The sequence below is a fragment of the Hordeum vulgare genome, chromosome 3H (genome assembly GCF_904849725.1).
Source record: "Hordeum vulgare subsp. vulgare chromosome 3H, MorexV3_pseudomolecules_assembly, whole genome shotgun sequence".
Classification (NCBI taxonomy): Eukaryota; Viridiplantae; Streptophyta; class Magnoliopsida; order Poales; family Poaceae; genus Hordeum; species Hordeum vulgare.
The window spans coordinates 617,139,154-617,164,213 of NC_058520.1; positions in this window are offsets into that span (position 1 = coordinate 617,139,154).

The window sequence follows — 25,060 nt, forward strand, 5'->3', positions numbered from 1 at the left end:
GATGAGGTTGAAGCGTCGTTTGATGTGTCTGGTCTTCTTGTGAAACCTTGGTTCCTTTGCTAAGGCAATGGCACCCGTGTTATCACAGAACAAGGTTATTGGATTCAGTGCACTTGGCACCACTCCAAGATCCGTCATGAACTGCTTCATCCAGACACCCTCCTTAGCCACCTCCGAGGCAGCCATGTACTCCGCTTCACATGTAGAATCTGCTACGACGCTTTGCTTGGAACTGCACCAGCTTACCGCACCCCCATTAAGAATAAATACGTATCCGGTTTGCGACTTAGAGTCGTCCGGATCTGTGTCAAAGCTTGCATCGATGTAACCTTTTACGGCAAGCTCTTCGTCACCTCCATACACGAGAAACATCTCCTTAGTCCTTTTCAGGTACTTCAGGATATTCTTGACCGCTGTCGAGTAATCCACTCCTGGATTACTCTGGAACCTACCTGCCATACTTATGGCTAGGCTAACATCCGGTCTAGTGCACAGCATTGCATACATGATAGAACCTATGGCTGAAGCAAAGGGGATGGAGCGCATATGCTCTCTATCTTCATCAGTTGTTGGGCACTGAGTCTTACTCAATCTCGTACCTTGTAGAACTGGCAAGAACCCTTTCTTGGACTGTTCCATTTTGAACCTCTTCAAAACTTTATCAAGGTATGTGCTTTGTGAAAGTCCTATCAGGCGTTTTGATCTATCCCTATAGATCTTAATGCCTAGAATGTAAGCAGCTTCTCCTAGGTCCTTCATAGAGACACTTTTATTCAAGTAACCTTTTATGCTCTCCAAAAACTCTACGTTGTTTCCAATCAGTAATATGTCATCCACATATAATATCAGAAACGCCACAGAGCTCCCACTCACTTTCTTGTAAATACAAGATTCTCCAACCACTTGTATAAACCCAAATGCTTTGATCACCTCATCAAAGCGTTTGTTCCAACTCCGAGATGCTTGCACCAGTCCATAAATGGATCGCTGGAGCTTGCACACCTTGTTAGCATTCTTAGGATCGACAAAACCTTCGGGTTGTATCATATACAACTCTTCCTTAAGAAAACCGTTAAGGAACGCCGTTTTGACATCCATTTGCCAGATTTCATAATCGAAAAATGCAGCTATTGCTAACATGATTCTGACGGACTTAAGCATTGCAACGGGTGAGAAAGTCTCATAGTAGTCAACTCCTTGAACTTGTGAAAAACCCTTTGCCACAAGTCGAGCTTTATAAACGGTCACATTGCCGTCAGCGTCCGTCTTCCTCTTAAAGATCCATTTGTTCTGAATGGCCTTGCGGCCCTCAGGTAGTACTTCCAAAGTCCACACTTTGTTCTCATACATGGATCCTATCTCGGATTTCATGGCCTCTAGCCATTTGTTGGAATCTGGGCCCACCATTGCTTCTTCATAATTTACAGGTTCATTGTTTTCTAACAACATGATTGATAAGACGGGATTACCGTACCACTCTGGAGCAGCACGTGGTCTCGTCGACCTGCGTGGTTCGACAGAAACTTGAACAGGAGTTTCATGATCATCATCATTAACTTCCTCCTCAACCGGCGTTGCAATGACAGAGGTTTCCCCTTGCCCTGCGCCACCATCCAGAAGGATGAGAGGTTCGACAACCTCGTCAAGTTCTATCTTCCTCCCACTCAATTCTCTCGAGAGAAACTCCTTCTCGAGAAAAGCTTCGTTTTTAGCAACAAACACTTTGCCCTCGGATTTGAGATAGAAGGTGTACCCAACTGTCTCTTTTGGGTAACCTATGAAGACACACTTTTCCGCTTTGGGTTCCAGCTTTTCAGCCTGAAGCTTTTTGACATAAGCATCACATCCCCAAACTTTAAGAAACGGCAACTTTGGCCTTTTGCCATACCACAGTTCGTATGGTGTCGTCTCAACGGATTTTGATGGTGCCCTATTTAAAGTGAATGCAGCTGTGTCTAATGCATAACCCCAAAATGATAACGACAAATCGGTAAGAGACATCATAGATCGCACCATCTCTAATAAAGTACGATTACGACATTCGAACACACCATTACGCTGTGGTGTTCCAGGCGGTGTCAACTTTGAAACAATTCCACATTGTCTTAAGTGAGCACCAAACTCGAAACTCAGATATTCACCCCCACGATCAGACCGTAGGAACTTGATCTTCTTGTTACGATGATTTTCAACTTCACTCTGAAATTGTTTGAACTTTTCAAATGTTTCAGACTTGTGGTTCATCAAGTAGACATAACCATATCTACTTAAATCGTTAGTGAAGGTGAGAAAATAACGATATCCACCAAGTGCCTCCACGCTCATCGGACCACACACATCGGTATGTATGATCTCCAACAAGTCACTTGCACGCTCCATTGTTCCGGAGAACGGAGTCTTAGTCATCTTGCCCATGAGGCATGGTTCGCACGTGTCAAGTGAATCAAAGTCAAGTGACTCCAAAAGTCCATCAGCATGGAGTTTCTTCATGCGCTTTACACCAATATGACCTAAGCGGCAGTGCCACAAAAATATGGCGCTATCATTGTTAACTCTAACTCTTTTGGTCTCAATGTTATGTATATGCGTATCGCTATCAAGATTCAATATGAACAATCCTCTCACATTCGGTGCATGACCATAAAAGATGTTACTCATAGAAATAGAACAACCATTATTCTCTGACTTAAAAGAGTAACCGTCTCGCAATAAACAAGATCCAGATATAATGTTCATGCTCAACGCAGGCACTAAATAACAATGATTTAAGTTCATCACTAATCCTGACGGTAACTGAAGTGACACTGGGCCGACGGTGATTGCATCAACCTTGGAACCATTTCCTACGCGCATCGTCACTTCATCTTTTGCCAGCCTTCGTCTATTCCGCAGTTCCTGTTTCGAGTTGCAAATATGAGCAACAGAAGCGGTATCGAATACCCAGGCACTACTACGAGAGCCGGTTAAGTACACATCAATAACATGCATATCAAATATACCTGATTTTTCTTTGGCCACCTTCTTATCTGCCAGATACTTGGGGCAATTGCGCTTCCAGTGACCCATACCCTTGCAATTTTAACACTCCGTTTCAGGCTTAGGTCCAGCTTTGGGTTTCTTCGTCGGAATGGCAACAGGCTTGCTGCTCTTCTTCGAATTGCCCTTCTTGCCCTTGCCGTTTCTCTTGAAACTAGTGGTCTTATTCACCATCAACACTTGATGCTCTTTACGGAGTTCAGACTCTGCGACTTTCAGCATCGCAAACAACTCGCCGGGAGACTTGTTCATCCCTTGCATGTTGTAGTTCAACACAAAGCCTTTATAGCTTGGCGGCAGTGATTGAAGGATTCTGTCAGTGATAGCTTCTTGCGGGAGTTCAATCCCCAGCTCAGCTAGACGGTTTGAGTACCCAGACATTTAGAGCACATGTTCACTGACAGATGACTTTTCCTCCATCTTGCAAGCATAGAATTTATCGGAGGTCTCATACCTCTCGATCCGGGCGTTCTTCTGAAAGATAAACTTCAACTCCTGGAACATCTCAAATGCTCCATGACGCTCAAAGCGACGTTGAAGTCCCGGTTCTAAGCCATACAAGACTGCACATTGAACTATTGAGTAGTCCTCCTTACGTGCTAACCAAGCGTTCTTAATATCCTGATCAGCCGTAGCGGGTGGTTCATCTCCTAACGCAGCATTAAGGACATAATCCTTCTTCCCAGCTTGTAAGATTAGCTTAAGATTACGAGCCCAGTCTACAAAGTTTCTTCCATCATCTTTCAACTTAGCTTTCTCTAGGAACGTATTAAAATTCAGGATGACTGTCGCGTGAGCCATGATCTACAACACAAATATATTCAAAGTGGACTTAGACTATGTTCAAGATAATTAGAGTTTAACTTAATCAAATTATTCGCTAAACTCCCACTCAAAAAGTACATCTCTCTAGTCATTTGAGTGGTTCATGATCCACTTACACTAGCTCAAGTCCGATCATCACGTGAGTTGAGTATAGTTTCAGTGGTAAGCATCCTTATGCTAATCATATCATCTATATGATTCATGATCGACCTTTCGGTCTCATGTGTTCCGAGGCCATGTCTGCACATGCTAGGCTCGTCAAGCTTAACCATAGTGTTCCGCGTGCGCAACTGTTTTGCACCCGTTGTATGTGAACGTTGAGTCTATCACACCCGATCATCACGTGGTGTCTCGAAACGACGAACTGTAGCAACGGTGCACAGTCGGGGAGAACAAAATTTCGTCTTGAAATTTTAGTGAGAGATCACCTCATAATGCTACCGTCGTTCTAAGCAAAATAAGGTGCATAAAAGGATTAACATCACATGCAATTCATAAGTAACATGATATGGCCATCATCACGTGCTTCTTGATCTTCATCACCAAAGCACCGGCACGATCTTCTTGTCACCGGGGACACGCCATGATCTCCATCAACGTGTTGCCATCGGGGTTGTCGTGCTAATCATGCTATTACTACTAAAGCTACATCCTAGCAAAATAGTAAACGCATCTGCAAGCACAAACGTTAGTATAAAGACAACCCTATGGCTCCTGCCGGTTGCCATACCATCGACGTGCAAGTCGATATTTCTATTACAACATGATCATCTCATACATCCAATATATCACATCACATCGTTGGCCATATCACATCACAAGCATACCCTGCAAAAACAAGTTAGACGTCCTCTAATTTTGTTGTTGCATAGTTTTACGTGGTGACCAAGGGTATCTAGTAGGATCGCATCTTACTTACGCAAACACCACAACGGAGATATATGAGTTGCTATTTAACCTCATCCAAGGACCTCCTCGGTCAAATCCGATTCAACTACAGTTGGAGAAACCGACACTTGCCAGTCATCTTTGAGCAACGGAGTTACTCGTAACGATGAAACCAGTCTCTCGTAAGCATACGAGTAATGTCGGTCCAAGCCGCTTCAATCCAACAATACCGCGGAATCAAGAAAAGACTAAGGAGGGCAGCAAAACGCACATCACCGCCCACAAAAACTTTTTGTGTTCTACTCGAGAAGACATCTACGCATGAACCTAGCTCACGATGCCACTGTTGGAGAACGTCGCATGGGAAACAAAATTTTTCCTACGCGCACGAAGACCTATCATGGTGATGTCCATCTACGAGAGGGGATGAGTGATCTACGTACCCTTGTAGATCATACAGCAGAAGCGTTAGTGAACGCGGTTGATGTAGTGGAACGTCCTCACGTCCCTCGATCCGCCCCGCGAACAATCCCGCGGTCAGTCCCACGATCTAGTACCGAACGGACGGCACCTCCGCGTTCAGCACACGTACAGCTCGATGATGATCTTGGCCTTCTTGATCCAGCAAGAGAGACGGAGAGGTAGAAGAGTTCTCCGGCAGCGTGACGGCGCTTCGGAGGTTGGTGATGACCTTGTCTCAGCAGGGCTCCGCCCGAGCTCCGCAGAAACGCTATCTAGAGGAAAAACCGTGGAGGTATGTGGTCGGGCTGCCGTGGAAAAGTCGTCTCAAATCAGCCCCAATACCTCCGTATATATAGGTGGGAGGGAGGGGACCTTGCCTTGGGGCTCAAGGAGCCCCAAGGGGGTCAGTCGAGTCCAAGGGGGGAAGGCTCCCCCCCCCCCAAACCGAGTTGGACTTGGTTTGGTGGGTGGGAGTCCTTCCCTTCCTTCCCACCTCCCTTTTTTTTCTTTCTCTTTGATTTTTATCTCTATGGCACATAGGGCCCTTTTGGGCTGTCCCACCAGCCCACTCAGGTCTGGTGCGCCACCCTTATGGCCTATATATCAATCTTCGTTTCTGGACTATTCCGGAAACCGTCGTGACGTCCGTGATCTCATCCGGGACTCCGAACAACATTCGGTAACCAACCATATAACTCAAATACGCATAAAACAACGTCGAACCTTAAGTGTGCAGACCCTGCGGGTTCGAGAACTATGTAGACATGACCCGAGGGACTCCTCGGTCAATATCCAATAGCAGGACCTGGATGCCCATATTGGATCCTACATATTCTACGAAGATCTTATCGTTTGAACCTCAGTGTCAAGGATTCATATAATCCCGTATGTCATTCCCATTGTCCTTCCGTATGATACTTGCCCGAGATTCGATTGTCAGTATCCGTATACCTATTTCAATCTCGTTTACCGGCAAGTCTCTTTACTCGTTCCGTAATACAAGATCCCGCAACTTACACTAAGTTGCATTGCTTGCAAGGCTTGTGTGTGATATTGTATTACCGAGTGGGCCCCGAGATACCTCTCCGTCACACGGAGTGACAAATCCCAGTCTTGATCCATACTAACTCAACTAACACCTTCGGAGATACCTGTAGAGCATCTTTATAGTCACCCAGTTACGTTGCGACGTTTGATACACAAAAAGCATTCCTCCGGTGTCAGTGAGTTATATGATCTCATGGTCATAGGAATAAATACTTGGCACGCAGAAAACAGTAGCAACAAAATGACACGATCAACATGCTACGTCTATTAGTTTGGGTCTAGTCCATCACGTGATTCTCCTAATGACGTGATCCAGTTATCAAGCAACAACACCTTGTTCATAATCAGAAGACACTGACTATCTTTGATCAACTGGCTAGCCAACTAGAGGCTTGCTAGGGACGGTGTTTTGTCTATGTATCCACACATGTAAATGAGTCTTCATTCAATACAATTATAGCATGGATAATAAACGATTATATTGATACAGGAATTATAATAATAACTATATTTATTATTGCCTCTAGGGCATAATTCCAACACATAGAGCATGTGAAAATCACATTTAAGTCTAACATACTTTCCATGCATAGGCATTTTATAGGAAAACAGATTGTCAAGACAACCAATAGTTACCATATGCAAGGAAGAAGAAAGAGACAATAGCAATCTCAACATAACGAGAGGTGATTTAGTGATATGAAAGTTTCTACCACCATATTTTCCTCACTCATAATAATTACATGTGGGATCATATTCGAATTCAACAATGTAACTATCACATAGGATATTCTTTTCATGATCCACATGCATGCAAAGTTGACGCTCTTCAAAAATAGTGGGATTATCATCAACTAAAGTCATGACTTCTCCAAACCCACTTTCAATAATATTGCAAATATCATATTCATCATGAGGCTTAAACAAATTTGCAAAATCATAAGAGAAATCATCGCCCCACTCATGATCATTGCAACAAGTAGTGGACATAGCAAAACTAGCATCCCCAAGCTTAGGGTTTTGCATATTTTTAGCATGATTGTCACTAATAGAATTTATAGTGAAACATTGCAATCATGATTTTCATCCAAGGAGCCCTCGTGAATCACTTCATAAATTTCTTCCTCACAATTTTCAGATTCACGCATCTCAAGCAAAACTCCATAAAGATAGTCAAGTGCACTCAACTCACTAGCAATTGGATCAACATAATTGGATCTCTTAAAGAGATTAGCAAGTGGATGAGGATCCATATCACTAGATTTTCAGCAAGCGAAGATGCAAGCATTGTGAAGGCACATGGCACACAAGCGAACAGAAAGCAAGCGAGAGAAAAGGGCGAACGAAAAAGGCAAACGATAAAAAGGAAAATTGGTGAAGTGGGGGAGAGGAAAATGAGAGGCAACTGGCAAACAAAGTAAATGCAAGAGATGAGTTTGCGACACTTACTTGGATGAGTTCTTGACTTGATCTTCCTACCCGGCAACGGCGCCAGAAATTCTTCTGCTGCGGCAACAAAATTCCTTCCCTGGCGCTTAGGAATTCTTCTTGTTACTTCCCTAGTTTGCGTCGGTTTTTCCCTTGAAGAGGAAAGGGTGATGCAGCACAGGAGCAGTAAGTATTTCCCTCAGTTTGAGAACCAAGGTATCGAACCAAAAGGAGGGCCTCGTCAAGTCCAAAGTACATGCGCAAAAACAAACAAGCTTGCACCCAACGCTTCAAAGGGGTTGTCAATCCCTTGAAGATTGTTTGCAAAAGTGAGATCTGAAGGGGGAAAGTGCAACGAAGTGAAAAGTGTAAGGCTGAAAATATGGTGTGGAGTAGACCCTGGGGGCCATAGTGTTCACTAGAGGCTTCTCTCAAAATAGGAAATATTACGGTGGGTGAACAAATTAATGTCGAGCAACTGATAGAACCACGCAAAGTCATGACGATATCTAAGGCAATGATCTAGCATATAGGCATCACGCCCGAGACAAGTAGACCGATACTTTCTCCAGCTACTACTATTACTCCACACATCGACCACTATCCAGCATGCATCTTGTGTATTGAGTTCATGACGAATAGAGTAACGCTTTAAGCAAGATGACATGATGTAGAGGGATAATCTCAAACCAATGATGAAAACCCCATCTTTTTACCCTTGATGGCAACAACACAATACGTGCCTCGCTACCCCTTCTGTCACTCGGTCAGGTCACTGCACGGTATGAACCCAAAACCAAGCACTTCTCCCATTCCAAGAATCATATATCTAGTTGGCCAAACAAAACCCACAACTCGAAGATAATTACAAGGATATGAAATCATGCATAAGAGAGATCAGAAGAAACTCAAATAAGATTCATAGATAATATGATCATAAATCCACAATTCATCGGATCTCGACAAACACACCGCAAAAGAATATTAGATCGGATAGATCTCTATGAAGATCACGGAGAACTTTGTATTGAAGATCCAAGAGAGAGAAGAAGCCATCTAGTTACTAGCTATGGACCCGTAGGTCTATGGTGAACTACTCACGCATCATCCGAGAGGTCATGGTGTTGATGGAGAAGCCTTCCGTGTCCGAATCCCCCTCCGGCAGGGCACCAGGACGTGCCCCAGATGGGATCTTGCGGAGACAGAAGCTTGCGGCGGCGGAAAAGTGATTACAATGCTCCCCTGATTTTTTTGGGAATATTTGGGAATTTATAGGCGCAAGATCTAGGTCAGGGGACCTCCAGGGGGCCCACAAGCCTGCATGGCACCCCCTATCCGTGGGGTGGGGGCTTGTGGGGCCTCTAGGGCTCTTCTGGCTTGGCCCCCAAGCTCTCGGATCTTCTTCCGTTCCAGAAAAAATCTTTTCGGGGATTTTCTTCTGTTTGGACTCCGTTTCAAAATCTCCTCTGAAAGGGGTCAAAACATGGAAAAAACAGGAACTCGCACTTGGCACTGAGTTAATAAGTTAGTCCCAGAAAATAAATAAAAGGCATGCAAAACAACCCATGTTTGACAAGATAATAGCATGAAACCATCAAAAATTATAGATACGTTGGAGACATATCATCCACCTCCTCCGGTGGATCTTTGCGCAGGTATTTTTCTTTTATTCCAGTAAAAATCTCCGTAAATTTTGAGGACGTTCCGTGAACTTTTATTTCTGCACAAAAACAACACCATGGCAATTCTGCTGAAAACAACGTCAGTCCGGGTTAGTTCCATTCAAATCATGCAAATTAGAGTCCAAAACAAGGGCAAAAGAGTTCGGAAAAGTAGATATGACGGAGACGTATCACTCATATTCAAATTTTCAGCAAGATCATAAGCTAGCCACATAAGCAATGACATTTAGGTCTCATGGTAAACTCATATCAATGGCATAATCAAGTAGCAAGCAATAATAATAAGTTTCAGTCGTCAACACTTCAATCAAAACAATCATGAAGCAATATGAACAGATGGTATCTCGCTAGCTCTTTCTGAGACTGCAAAACATAAATGCAGGGCACCTTCAAAGACCAAGGGCTTACTAAACATTGTAATTTATGGCAAAGAAGATCCAGCCACAGTCATACTCAATATCAATTAAAAGCAAAGCATAGAAATGATGGAGGTGCTCTCTAATTGGTGCTTTTTGAAAGAAGAGGATGACTCAACAGAAACATAAATAGATATGCCCTTCACAGAGGGAAGCATTGATTTGCAGAGGTGCCAGAGCTCAAGCTTTTAAAACAGAGATAAATAATTTTGGGTGGCATGCTTTCATTGTCAACGTGATGACCAAGAGTTTTCACCATCTTCCATGCTACACATACTATAGGCGGTTCCCAAACAGAAAAGTAAAGTTTTGACTCCCCCACCATCGATCAATCACACTCCATGGCTAGCCGAATACTCGGATGTCATCCATACCAACAACAATCCAGGGGAGTTTTGTTTGCAATTATCTTTTCGATTTGAGCATGGAACTGGGCATTCCAATTACCGGCCCCTTTCTCGTGAGTGATAGTGAATAAACACGTATCGAGGATAACATGCCTAGCATGGAAGATACAGATCGCCCCTTGTCACCACATGAGCGGTTCGGGCATGCAAAACAGATTATTACTTGAAGGTTTAGAGAGTGGCACCTGCAAATTTACTTGGAACGGCAGGTAGGTTGGGGAACGTCGCAAGGGAAACAAAAATTTTCCTACGCGCACGAAGACCTATCATGGTGATGTCCATCTACGAGAGGGGATGAGTGATCTACGTACCCTTGTAGATCGTACAGCAGAAGCGTTAGTGAACGCGGTTGATGTAGTGGAACGTCCTCACGTCCCTCGATCCGCCCCGCGAACAATCCCGCGATCAGTCCCACGATCTAGTACCGAACGGACGGCACCTCCGCGTTCAGCACACGTACAACTCGACGATGATCTCGGCCTTCTTGATCCAGCAAGAGAGACGGAGAGGTAGAAGAGTTCTCCGGCAGCGTGACGGCGCTCCGGAGGTTGGTGATGATCTTGTCTCAGCAGGGCTCCGCCCGAGCTCCGCAGAAACGCGATCTAGAGGAAAAACTATGGAGGTATGTGGTCGGGCAGCCGTGAGAAAGTCGTCTCAAATCAGCCCTAAAACCTCCGTATATATAGGTGGGAGGGAGGGGAGGAGGCAGCCTCAAAACCTAAAGGTTTGGCCGAAATTGGAGGTGGAGGAGTCCTACTCCAATCCTACTTGGAGTAGGATTCCACCTTCCCACTTGGAAACTCTTTCCACCTTGTGTTTTTTCCTTCTCAAACCTTATGGGCCTTAGTGGGAACTTATTCCAGCCCACTAGGGGCTGGTTTATCTCTTCCCGTAGCCCATGAGACCCCTTGGGGCGTGACACCCCTCCCGATGGTCCCCGGCACCCCTCCCGGCACTCCCGGTACACTACCGATGAGCCCGAAACTTTTCCGGTAATGCACGAAAACCTTCCGGTAACCAAATGAGGTCATCCTATATATCAATCTTCGTTTCCGGACCATTCCGGAAACCCTCGTGACGTCCGTGATCTCATCCGGGACTCCGAACAACATTCGGTAACCAACCATATAACTCAAATACGCATAAAACAACGTCGAACCTTAAGTGTGCAGACCCTGCGGGTTCGAGAACTATGTAGACATGACCCGAGAGACTCCTCGGTCAATATCCAATAGCGGGACCTGGATGCCCATATTGGATCCTACATATTCTACGAAGATCTTATCATTTGAACCTCAGTGCCAAGGATTCATATAATCCCGTATGTCATTCCCTTTGTCCTTCGGTATGTTACTTGCCCGAGATTCGATCGTCAGTATCCGTATACCTATTTCAATCTCGTTTACTGGCAAGTCTCTTTACTCGTTCCGTAATACAAGATCCCGCAACTTACACTAAGTTACATTGCTTGCAAGGCTTGTGTGTGATGTTGTATTACCGAGTGGGCCCCGAGATACCTCTCCGTTCACACGGAGTGACAAATCCCAGTCTTGATCCATACTAACTCAACTAACACCTTCGGAGATACCTGTAGAGCATCTTTATAGTCACCCAGTTACGTTGCGACGTTTGATACACACAAAGCATTCCTCCGGTGGCAGTGAGTTATATGATCTCATGGTCACAGGAATAAATACTTGACACGCAGAAAACAGTAGCAACAAAATGACACGATCAACATGCTACGTCTATTAGTTTGGGTCTAGTCCATCACATGATTCTCCTAATGATGTGATCCCGTTATCAAGTGACAACACTTGCCTATGGCCAGGAAACCTTGACCATCTTTGATTAACGAGCTAGTCAACTAGAGGCTTACTAGGGACAGTGTTTTGTCTATGTATCCACACAAGTATTGTGTTTCCAATCAATACAATTATAGCATGGATAATAAACGATTATCATGAACTAAGAAATATAATAATAACTAATTTATTATTGCCTCTAGGGCATATTTCCAACAGTCTCCCACTTGCACTAGAGTCAATAATCTAGTTCACATCACCATGTGATTCCAACGAATCCAACACCCATATAGTTATGGGGTCTGATCATGTCTTGCTTGTGGGAGAGGTTTTAGTCAACGGTTCTGAAACTTTCAGATCCGTGCGTTCTTTACAAATCTTTATGTCATCTTATAGATGCTGCTACTACGTGCTATTCGGAAATGCTCCAAATATCCACTCTACTATATGAATCCGTTTCACTACTCATAGTTATTCAGATTAGTGTCAAAGCTTGCATCGACGTTACCCTTTACGACGAACTCTTTAACCACCTCCATAATCGAGAAAAATTCCTTAGTCCATTTGTTACTAAGGATAAATTTTGACCGCTGCTAGTGATTCAAACATGGATCACTCTCTGTACCTCTCAACATACTTTGAGTCAAGGCACACTTCAGGTGCGGTACACAGCATGGCATACTTTAGATTCTACGGCTAAGGCATAGAAGACGACCTTCATCTATTCTCTTTATTCTGCCGTGGTCGGGTTTTGAGTCTTACTCAAATTCACACCTCACAACGCAACCAAGAACTCCTTCTTTGCTGGTCTATTTTGAACTCTTTCAAAAACTTGTCAAGGCATGCATCTTGTTGAAACTTCTATTAAGCGCTTTCGATCTATCTCCATAGATATTTGATGCTCAACCTTCAAGTAGCATAATCCAGGTACTCCTTTGAAAACTTCTTTCAAACAACCTTGTATGCTTTACAGAAATTCTACATTACTTCTGATCCACAATATGTCAACCACATATACCTATCAGAAATTCTATAGTGCTCCCACTCACTTCTTTGGAAATACAAGTTTCTCATAAACCTTGTACACACCCAAAATCTTTGATCATCTCATCAAAGTGCTTATTCCAACTCCGAGATGCTTGCACTAGTCCATTGAAGGATCACTGGAGCTTGCATACTTGCTAGTATCTTTAGGATCGACAAAACCTTCTGGTTGTATCACATACAATGTTTGCTCAAGGAAACCGTCGAGGAAACAATGTTTTGACATCCTACGTGCAATATTTCATAAATAATGCAGCAACTACTAACATAATTCTAACAGACCTTTAGCATCGCTACGAGTGAGAAAGACTCATCATAGTCAACTGTTTGATCTTGTCGAAAACATCTTTGCGACAAGTCGAGCTTTTCTTAATAGTGACTTATCACCATCATCGTCTGTCTTCTTTTAAAGATCCATTTTACCCAATAGTCCCATGACCATCAAGTAGTTCTACCAAAGTCTACACTTTGTTTTCACACATGGATCCTCTCTCGGATTTTATGGCTTCCAGCCATTTGTCGGAATCTGGGCCCACCATCGCTTTCTCCATAACTCGTAGGTTCACTGTTGCTCAACAACATGACCTCCAAGACAGGGTTACCGTACTACTCTGCAGCAGTACGCGACCTTGTCGACCTACGAGGTTTGTAGTAACTTGATTCGAAGCTTAATGATCACCATCATCAGCTTCCACTTCAATTGGTGTAGGCGCCACAGGAACAACTTCCTACGCCCTGCTACACACTGGTTGAAGTGATGGTTCAATAACCTCATCAAGTTCTACTACCCTCCCACTCAATTCTTTCGAGAGAAACCTTTTCTCGAGAAAGGATCCGTTTCTAGAAACAAACACTTTGCTTTCGGATCTGAGATAGGAGATGTACCCAACTGTTTTGGATATCCTGTGAAGATGCATTTATCCGCTTTGGGTTCGAGCTTATCAGACTGAAACTTTTTCACATAAGTTTCGAAGCCCCAAACTTTCAAGAAACGACAGTTTAGATTTCTCTAAACCTCAGTCTATACTGTGTCATCTCAACGGAAATACGCGGTGCCCCATTTAAAGTGAATGTGGTTGTCTCTAATGCATAACCCATAAACGATAGTGGTAATTCGATAAGAGACATCCTAGCATGCACCATACTAAATAGTGCGTGGCTATGACGTTCAGACACATCATCACACCATGATGTTCCAGGTGGCATGAACTGTGAAACAATTTCCACATTGTCTTAACTGTGTACCAAAAATTCGTAACTCAGATATTCATTTCTATGATCATATCGTAGACAGTTCATCCTCTTGTTACGATGAACTTCACTCTGAAACAGAATTGAACTTTTCAATATTTCAGACTTGTGATTCATTAAGTAAATACTCCTGTATCTACTCAAGTCGTCAGTGAAGTAAGAACATAATGATATCCACTGCGTGCCTCAACACTCACTGGACTGCATACATCAAAATGTATCACTTCCAACAAGTTACTATCTTGTTTCATCTCAATGAAAACAAGGCCTTGCTCATGTGGTATGATTTGCATGTCACTAGTGATTCGAAATCAGGTGAGTAAAGATCCATCAGCATGGAGCCTCTTCATGCAATTTATACTAACATGACTCAAGCGGCAGTGCCACAAGTAAGTGGTACTATCATCATTTAACTCGTATCTTTTGGCACCAATGTGTAACACTACAATCGAGATTCAATAAACCATTGAAGGTGATTATTCAAGCAAATAGAGTAACCATTATTCCTTTTGAATGAATAATCGTATTGCAATAAACACGATCCAATCATGTTCATGCTTAACGCAAGCACCAAATAACAATTATTTAGGTTCAACACCAATCCCGATGGTAAAGGGGGCGTGTGACGTTTGATCATATCAACCTTGGAAACACTTCCAACACGTATCGTCACCTCGCCTTTAGCTAGTCTCCGTTTATGCCGTAGCTTTCATTTCGCGTTACTAATCACTTAGCAACCGAACCAGTATCCAATACCCTCGTGCTACTAGGAGTACTAGTAAAGTACACATCAACATTATGTATATCAAATATACTTCTCTCGACTTTTGCCAGCCTTCTTATCTACCAAGTATCTAGAGTTGCTCCGCCTCAGTGACTGTTCCCCTTATTACAGAAGCACTTAGTCTCGGGTTTGGGTTTAATCTTGGGTCTCTTCATTAGTGCAGCAACTGTTTTGCCGTTTCACGAAGTATCCCTTCTAGCCCTCGCCTTTCTTGAAACTTAGTGGTTTTTCAAACCATCAACTATTGATGCTCCTTCTTGATTTCTACTTTCGCAGTGTCAAACGTCGCGAATCTCTCAAAGATCATTGTATCTATCCTTGATATGTTATAGTTCATCACAAAGCTCTCAAAGCTTGGTGGCAGTGACTTTTGGAGAACCATCACTATCTCATCTGGAAGATTAGCTCCCACTTGATTCAAGTGATTGTCGTACTCAGACAATCTGAGCACACGCTCAACGATTGAGCTTTTCTCCTTTACTTTGTGGTCAAAGAATTTTGTTGGAGGTCTCGTACCTCTTAACAAGGGAACAAGCATGAAATCACAATTTCATCTCTTTAGAACATCACTTATGTTCCGTGACGTTTAAAACGTTTTCGGTGCCTTGCTTCTAAGCCATTAAGTACTTTGCACTGAACTATCGTGTAGTCATCAGAAACGTGTATGTCGGATGTTCACAGCATCCACAGACGACGCTCGAGGTGCAGCACACCGATTGGTGCATTAAGGACATAAGCCTTCTGCGCAGCAACGAGGACAATCCTCGGTTTTACAGACTCAGTCTGCAAAGTTTGCTACTATCAATTTTCAACTAAATTTTCTCTAGGAACATAAAAAAACAGTAGAGCTATAGCGCAAGCTACATCGTAATTCGCAAAGACCATTAGACTATGTTCATGACAATTAGTTCAATTAATCATATTACTTAAGAACTCCCACTCAAAAAGTACATCTCTCTAGTCATTTGAGTGGTACATGATCCAAATCCACTATCTCAAGTCCGATCATCACGTGACTCGAGAATATTTTCAGTGGTAAGCATCCCTATGCTAATCATATCAACTATACGATTCATGCTCGACCTTTCGGTCTCATGTGTTCCGAGGCCATGTCTGCACATGCTAGGCTCGTCAAGCTTAACCCGAGTGTTCTGCGTGTGCAACTGTTTTGCACCCGTTGTATGTGAACGTTGAGTCTATCACACCCGATCATCACGTGGTGTCTCGAAACGAAGAACTGTCGCAACGGTGCACAGTCGGGGAGAACACAACTTCGTCTTGAAATTTTAGTGAGAGATCACCTCATAATGCTACCGTCGTTCTAAGCAAAATAAGGCGCATAAAAGGATTAACATCACATGCAATTCATAAGTGACATGATATGGCCATCATCACGTGCTTCTTGATCTCCATCACCAAAGCACCGGCACGATCTTCTTGTCACCGGCGCCACACCATGATCATCCATCAACGTGTTGCCATCGGGGTTGTCGTGCTACTTATGCTATTACTACTAAAGCTACATCCTAGCAAAATAGTAAACGCATCTGCAAGCACAAACGTTAGTATAAAGACAACCCTATGGCTCCTGCCGGTTGCCGTACCATCGACGTGCAAGTCGATATTTCTATTACAACATGATCATCTCATACATCCAATATATCACATCACATCGTTGGCCATATCACATCACAATCATACCCTGCAAAAACAAGTTAGACGTCCTCTAATTTTGTTGTTGCATGTTTTACGTGGTGACCGAGGGTATCTAGTAGGATCGCATCTTACTTACGCAAACACCACAACGGAGATATATGAGTTGCTATTTAACCTCATCCAAGGACCTCCTCGGTCAAATCCGATTCAACTAAAGTTGGAGAAACAGTCACTTGCCAGTCATCTTTGAGCAAAGGGGGTTACTCATAACGATGAAACCTGTCTCTCGTAAGCGTACGAGTAATGTTGGTCCAAGCCGCTTCAATCCAATAATACCGCGGAATCAAGAAAAGACTAAGGAGGGCAGCAAAACGCACATCACCGCCCACAAAAACTTTTGTGTTCTACTCGAGAAGACATCTACGCATGAACCTAGCTCATGATGCCACTGTTGGGGAACGTCGCAAGGGAAACAAAAAATTTCCTACGCGCACGAAGACCTATCATGGTGATGTCCATCTACGAGAGGGGATGAGTGATCTACGTACCCTTGTAGATCGTACAGCAGAAGCGTTAGTGAACGCGGTTGATGTAGTGGAACGTCCTCACGTCCCTCGATCCGCCCCGCGAACAATCCCGCGATCAGTCCCACGATCTAGTACCGAACGGACGGCACCTCCGCGTTCAGCACACGTACAACTCGACGATGATCTCGGCCTTCTTGATCCAGCAAGAGAGACGGAGAGGTAGAAGAGTTCTCCGGCAGCGTGACGGCGCTCCGTAGGTTGGTGATGATCTTGTCTCAGCAGGGCTCCGCCCGAGCTCCGCAGAAACGCGATCTAGAGGAAAAACTATGGAGGTATGTGGTCGGGCAGCCGTGAGAAAGTCGTCTCAAATCAGCCCTAAAACCTCCGTATATATAGGTGGGAGGGAGGGGAGGAGGCAGCCTCAAAACCTAAAGGTTTGGCCGAAATTGGAGGTGGAGGAGTCCTACTCCAATCCTACTTGGAGTAGGATTCCACCTTCCCACTTGGAAACTCTTTCCACCTTGTGTTTTTTCCTTCTCAAACCTTATGGGCCTTAGTGGGAACTTATTCCAGCCCACTAGGGGCTGGTTTATCTCTTCCCGTAGCCCATGAGACCCCTTGGGGCGTGACACCCCTCCTGATGGTCCCCGGCACCCCTCCCGGCACTCCCGGTACACTACCGATGAGCCCGAAACTTTTCCGGTAATGCACGAAAACCTTCCGGTAACCAAATGAGGTCATCCTATATATCAATCTTCATTTCCGGACCATTCCGGAAACCCTCGTGACGTCCGTGATCTCATCCGGGACTCCGAACAACATTCGGTAACCAACCATATAACTCAAATACGCATAAAACAACGTCGAACCTTAAGTGTGCAGACCCTGCGGGTTCGAGAACTATGTAGACATGACCCGAGAGACTCCTCGGTCAATATCCAATAGCGGGACCTGGATGCCCATATTGGATCCTACATATTCTACGAAGATCTTATCGTTTGAACCTCAGTGCCAAGGATTCATATAATCCCGTATGTCATTCCCTTTGTCCTTCGGTATGTTACTTGCCCGAGATTCGATCGTCAGTATCCGTATACCTATTTCAATCTCGTTTACTGGCAAGTCTCTTTACTCGTTCCGTAATACAAGATCCCGCAACTTACACTAAGTTACATTGCTTGCAAGGCTTGTGTGTGATGTTGTATTACCGAGTGGGCCCCGAGATACCTCTCCGTTCACACGGAGTGACAAATCCCAGTCTTGATCCATACTAACTCAACTAACACCTTCGGAGATACCTGTAGAGCATCTTTATAGTCACCCAGTTACGTTGCGACGTTTGATACACACAAAGCATTCCTCCGGTGTCAGTGAGTTATATGATCTCATGGTCATAGGAATAAATACTTGACACGCAGGAAACAGTAGCAACAAAATGACACGATCAACATGCTACGTCTATTAGTTTGGGTCTAGTCCATCACATGATTCTCCTAATGATGTGATCCCGTTATCAAGTGACAACACTTGCCTATGGCCAGGAAACCTTGACCATGTTTGACTAACGAGCTAGTCAACTAGAGGCTTACTAGGGACAGTGTTTTGTCTATGTATCCACACAAGTATTGTGTTTCCAATCAATACAATTATAGCATGGATAATAAACGATTATCATGAACTAAGAAATATAATAATAACTAATTTATTATTGCCTCTAGGGCATATTTCCAATAGATACCGCATATAGGTAGGTATGGTGGACTCATATGGAATAACCTTGGGTTTATGGAAGTGGATGCACAAGCAGAATTCCCTCTTAGTACAAGTGAAGGCTAGGAAAAGACTGGGAAGCGACCAACTAGAGAGCGACAATAGTTATCAATATGCATTGAAATTAACCAACATTGAGTGCAAGCATGAGTAGGACCTAAATCACCATAAACATGAATATCATAGAGGCTATGTTGATTTTGTTTCAACTACATGCGTAAACATGTGCCAAGTCAAGCCACTTGAATCATTCAAAGGAGGATACCATCCTATCATACTACATCATAATCATCTTGAAATTCATGTTGGCAATCAAGACAAACCATTATAGGCTCCTAGCTAATTAAGCATGGCATCAGAAACTATGGTCTCTAAGTTTTCATTGCAAACATGCTTCTCTCATAACAAAGCTGAATTAGGAACGATGAGCTAATCATATTTACAAAAACAAAATAGATCGAGTTCATACCAGTTTTTTCAGGCTCAGTCACTTCATCATATATCGTCATTATCGTCTTTCACTTGCACGACCGAATGATGTGAATCATAATGAGAGTGTTCGTGCATTGGACTAAGCTGGAATCTGCAAGCAAACTCAAAGGAGAAGACAAAGTAATATGGCTCTTTGACAAATAAACAGATAGGCATGCGAGAACCACTAAACATTGTAACCATGGTCTTCTACCTTGACCCAAAGAAAAAGAAAACTATTTACACGGGAAAGCTCCCAACAAGCAAAATAAGAACGGGAAATCTTTTTGGGTTTTCTCAATCTAAACAAACGCACGAGAAGAAAGCGAGAAAAATAAATAAACTAGCATGGATGATACAGTACCAAGGTGTGAACACCGACTATCAAAGTGAAAGTGTGAGCAAGAATATAAAGTAGGTGAGAAACATGTACTCCCCCAAGCTTAGGCTTTTGGCCTAAGTTGGTCTACTCCCAAGGCTGGTTCGGGCGATATCCAAAATCATAATGGGGGTTGTACGGGAGCGCGGCAGCTACTGCCTGAATAGCTGCCTCGCAGAGGCGAGCAGCCTTTGCCTCCCTCTCATACTCCTCTGCCTCTCCTCTCGTTATGTAATATCTCCGTTTTACCTGAAAGTCGAAGAAGGCAGGAGCAGGAAGGGTAATATGGAAAACACGCTGTCAGTTAAATATTAACCGGTATAGGAGGGATTCATTATCCCTCTCAAGGAACTGATAACGTGTCATAGCGGCGCGATCAAGGAAAGCTGTATGGAGCGGGGGATCTCCTTCGCGGATGGGTACTCCAAGAACATTTGCTATGCGAGTGGCATAGATCCCACCAAACAAATCCCCTTCATTAGCATTATCATTTAGCCTCCTTGCGATTATAGCTCCCATATTGAAACTTCTATCACCCGTTACTGCGCTCTTAAGAATACTAAGGTCAGGTGCGCAGAGGTGACAATGCTCAATCTTGCCGTTACAGCATCTACCTATGAAGAGGGCAAAGTAATGCAAGGCAGGAAAATGAATGCTCCCCATGGTAGCCCGCGTAATATCTCTAGTTTCTCCGACAGTTACACTAGAGATAAAATCTCTAACCGAAGACTTAGGAGGATCATTGAGACTACCCCAATCAGGTATCTTGCAAATTCTATTGAAATCCTCTAAATCCATGTTCCTCGGTTGGTAAGGATCGGGCTCCCGAATCGCGAGACGGGGACCCTTATTACTTGAGGAACCACCATGATAGTTTCTCCTGAACATCCTCCTTTTCTGAATATTTTAGTGACTCAAGATAAAAGTGAACAATGCTCAACGAAACTCATAACAACTACTCCTACAAGTGCCTAGAGGCTGTATCATGCATCAAAACTACTTGGGACCAACTAAAATTAGCATGCAAAGCTCAAGAACAGGGTCACCAAGGCGGAAAAAATACGCAACGAACAAGGCACTAGAGCAAAAACTAATTGGACCAATGGAGGAGTCACATACCAAGTAACAATTCCCCTAAAACAGTTTGGTGAATGGGGCCTTGCACAAGGAGATCAAAAAACGCAGCAAGAAGAGCAAGAACACGGGTTTGAGCTGTGGAATGATTTTTTCTGGAGGTAGGAGAAGGAGATGGGAGCTGGAATAAGTGGAGGTGGGCCACGTGGGGCCCACAAGCCTGGTAGGCGCGGCCAGGGGGGTGCCCGCGCCTCCTGGGCTTGTGGCCCACTGGTGCATCCCCCTGACTAGCTCTTCGTCTCGGGATTTTTCAAAAATTCCAGAAAAAATCATACTTGATTTTCAGGGCATTTGAAGAACTTTTATTTTCGGGACACTTTTCTAAGGGACGCAAAAAGCAGAAAACAGGAAAAACTAAAGCTAAATTTATCATTTTTCATCTAAGCAACCGAAGGTAAAGGTTTGTAACAGAGGGTTGTGACTCCTAAATTCATCCATCTCATGGTCATCAAAAGAAATCCGTCAATGAGGTTGATCAAGTCTCCTTGACAAACTTTTTTCGAATCGCATAAAACCGGAGGACTTTCGAATAGTCACAAGGTTACCTCAATGGGGATGTGCATATCCCCAACAAGCAAACCATACTTCATCTTAACAGTAGGTATAGGGCATTCAAAGCTCCCAATAAGAATCGATGAAGTTTTTTCAATAGCATTGATGCAATGTACTCGATATTGTTTCTTTGGAAAGTGCACCGTATGCTCATTAACATTGACATGGAAAGTGACATTGCCTTTGTTGCAATCAATAACAGCCCCTGTAGTGTTTAAAAAGGGTCTTCCAAGGATGACCACCATGGCATCATCCTCGGGAATATCCAGAATAACAAAGTCCGTTAAGATAGTAATGTTAGCAACCACAACAGGCACATCCTCGCAAATGTCGATAGGGAAAGCAGTTGATTTGTCGGCCATTTGCAAGGAGATTTCAGTGGGTGTCAACTTATCCAATTCAAGTCTACGATAAAGAGAGAGAGGCATAACACTAACACCAGCTCCGTGATGCATTAAAGCAGTTCTAATGTAGTTGCCTTTAATGGAGCAAGGTATAGTGGGCACTCCGGGATCACCTAGTTTCTTAGGACTTCCACCCTTGAAGGTGTAATTGTTGGAATTATGCCCTAGAGGCAATAATAAATGTATAGTTATTATTATAATTCCTGTATCAAGATAATAGTTTATTATCCATGCTATAATTGTATTGAATGAAGACTCATTTACATGTGTGGATACATAGACGAAACACCGTCCCTAGCATGCCTCTAGTTGGCTAGCCAGTTGATCGATGATAGTCAGTGTCTTCTGATTAAGAACAAGGTGTTGTTGCTTGATAACTGGATCACGTCATTGGGAGAATCACGTGATGGACTAGACCCAAACTAATAGACATAGCATGTTGATCGTGTCATTTTGTTGCTACTGTTTTCTGCGTGTCAAGTATTTATTCCTGTGACCATGAGATCATATAACTCACTGACACCGGAGGAATGCTTTGTGTGTATCAAACGTCGCAACGTAACTGGGTGACTATAAAGATGCTCTACAGGTATCTCCGAAGGTGTTAGTTGAGTTAGTATGGATCAAGACTGGGATTTGTCACTCCGTGTGACGGAGAGGTATCTCGGGGCCCACTCGGTAATACAGCATCACACATAAGCCTTGCAAGCAATGTAACTTAGTGTAAGTTGCGGGATCTTGTATTACGGAACGAGTAAAGAGACTTGCCGGTAAACGAGATTGAAATAGGTATGCGGATACTGACGATCGAATCTCGGGCAAGTAACATACCGAAGGACAAAGGGAATGACATACGGGATTATACGAATCCTTGGCACTGAGGTTTAAACGATAAGATCTTCGTAGAATATGTAGGATCCAATATGGGCATCCAGGTCCCGCTATTGGATATTGGCCGAGGAGTCTCTCGGGTCATGTCTACATAGTTCTTGAACCCGCAGGGTCTGCACACTTAAGGTTCGACGTTGTTTTATGTGTATTTGAGTTATATGGTTGGTTACCGAATGTTGTTCGGAGTCCCGGATGAGATCACGGACGTCACGAGGGTTTTCGGAATGGTCCGGAAACGAAGATTGATATATAGGATGACCTCATTTGAATACCGGAAGGTTTTCGGAGTTACCGGGAATGTACCGGGAATGACGAATGGGTTCCGGAAGTGCACCGGGGGGGGCAACCCACCCCGGGGAAGCCCATAGGCTTTGGGGAGACACACCAGCCCTAAGTGGGCTGGTGGGACAGCCCCAAGTGGGCCTATGCGCCAAGAAAAAGAAATCAAAGGAAAAGAAAAAAAAAAGAGGGAGGAAGTGGGAAGGGAGGGGGACTCCTCCCACCAAACCAAGTCCAACTCGGTTTGGGGGGGGAGTCCTCCCCCCCTTGGCTCGGCCGACCCCTTGAGGGTCCCTTGGACCCCAAGGCAGGGTCCCCCTCCCTCCTCCTATATATATGGAACTTTTAGGGCAGATTTGAGACGACTTTCTCACGGCTGCCCGACCACATACCTCCATAGTTTTTCCTCTAAATCGTGTTTCTGCGGAGCTCGGGCGGAGCCCTGCTGAGACAAGATCATCACCAACCTCCGGAGCACCGTCACGCTGCCGGAGAACTCTTCTACCTCTCCGTCTCTCTTGCTGGATCAAGAAGGCCGAGATCATCGTCGAGTTGTACGTGTGCTGAACGCGGAGGTGCCGTCCGTTCGGTACTAGATCGTGGGACTGATCGCAGGATTGTACGCGGGGCGGATCGAGGGACGTGAGGACGTTCCACTACATCAATCGCGTTCTCTAACGCTTCCGCTGTACGATCTACAAGGGTACGTAGATCACTCATCCCCTCTCGTAGATGGACATCACCATGATAGGTCTTCGTGCGCGTAGGAAAATTTTTGCTTCCCATGCGACGTTCCCCAACAGTGGCATCATGAGCTAGGTTCATGCGTAGATGTCTTCTCGAGTAGAACACAAAAGTTTTTGTGGGCGGTGATGTGCGTTTTGCTGCCCTCCTTAGTCTTTTCTTGATTCCGCGGTATTGTTGGATTGAAGCGGCTTGGACCGACATTACTCGTACGCTTACGAGAGACTGGTTTCATCGTTACGAGTAACCCCCTTTGCTCAAAGATGACTGGCAAGTGACGGTTTCTCCAACTTTAGTTGAATCGGATTTGACCGAGGAGGTCCTTGGATGAGGTTAAATAGCAACTCATATATCTCCGTTGTGGTGTTTGCGTAAGTAAGATGCGATCCTACTAGATACCCTTGGTCACCACGTATAACATGAGACAACAAAATTAGAGGACGTCTAACTTGTTTTTGCAGGGTATGATTGTGATGTGATATGGCCAATGATGTGATGTGATATATTGGATGTATGAGATGATCATGTTGTAATAGAAATATCGACTTGCACGTCGATGGTACGGCAACCGGCAGGAGCCATAGGGTTGTCTTTATACTAACGTTTGTGCTTGCAGATGCGTTTACTATTTTGCTAGGATGTAGCTTTAGTAGTAATAGCATAAGTAGCACGACAACCCCGATGGCAACACGTTGATGGATGATCATGGTGTGGCGCCGGTGACAAGAAGATCGTGCCGGTGCTTTGGTGATGGAGATCAAGAAGCACGTGATGATGGCCACATCATGTCACTTATGAATTGCATGTGATGTTAATCCTTTTATGCACCTTATTTTGCTTAGAACGACGGTAGCATTATGAGGTGATCTCTCACTAAAATTTCAAGATGAAATTGTGTTCTCCCCGACTGTGCACCGTTGCTACAGTTCGTCGTTTCGAGACACCACGTGATGATCGGGTGTGATAGACTCAACGTTCACATACAACGGGTGCAAAACAGTTGCGCACGCGGAACACTCAGGTTAAGCTTGACGAGCCTAGCATGTGCAGACATGGCCTCGGAACACATGAGACCGAAAGGTCGATCATGAATCAAATAGTTGATATGATTAGCATAGGGATGCTTACCACTGAAACTATACTCAACTCACGTGATGATCGGACTTGGGATAGTGTAA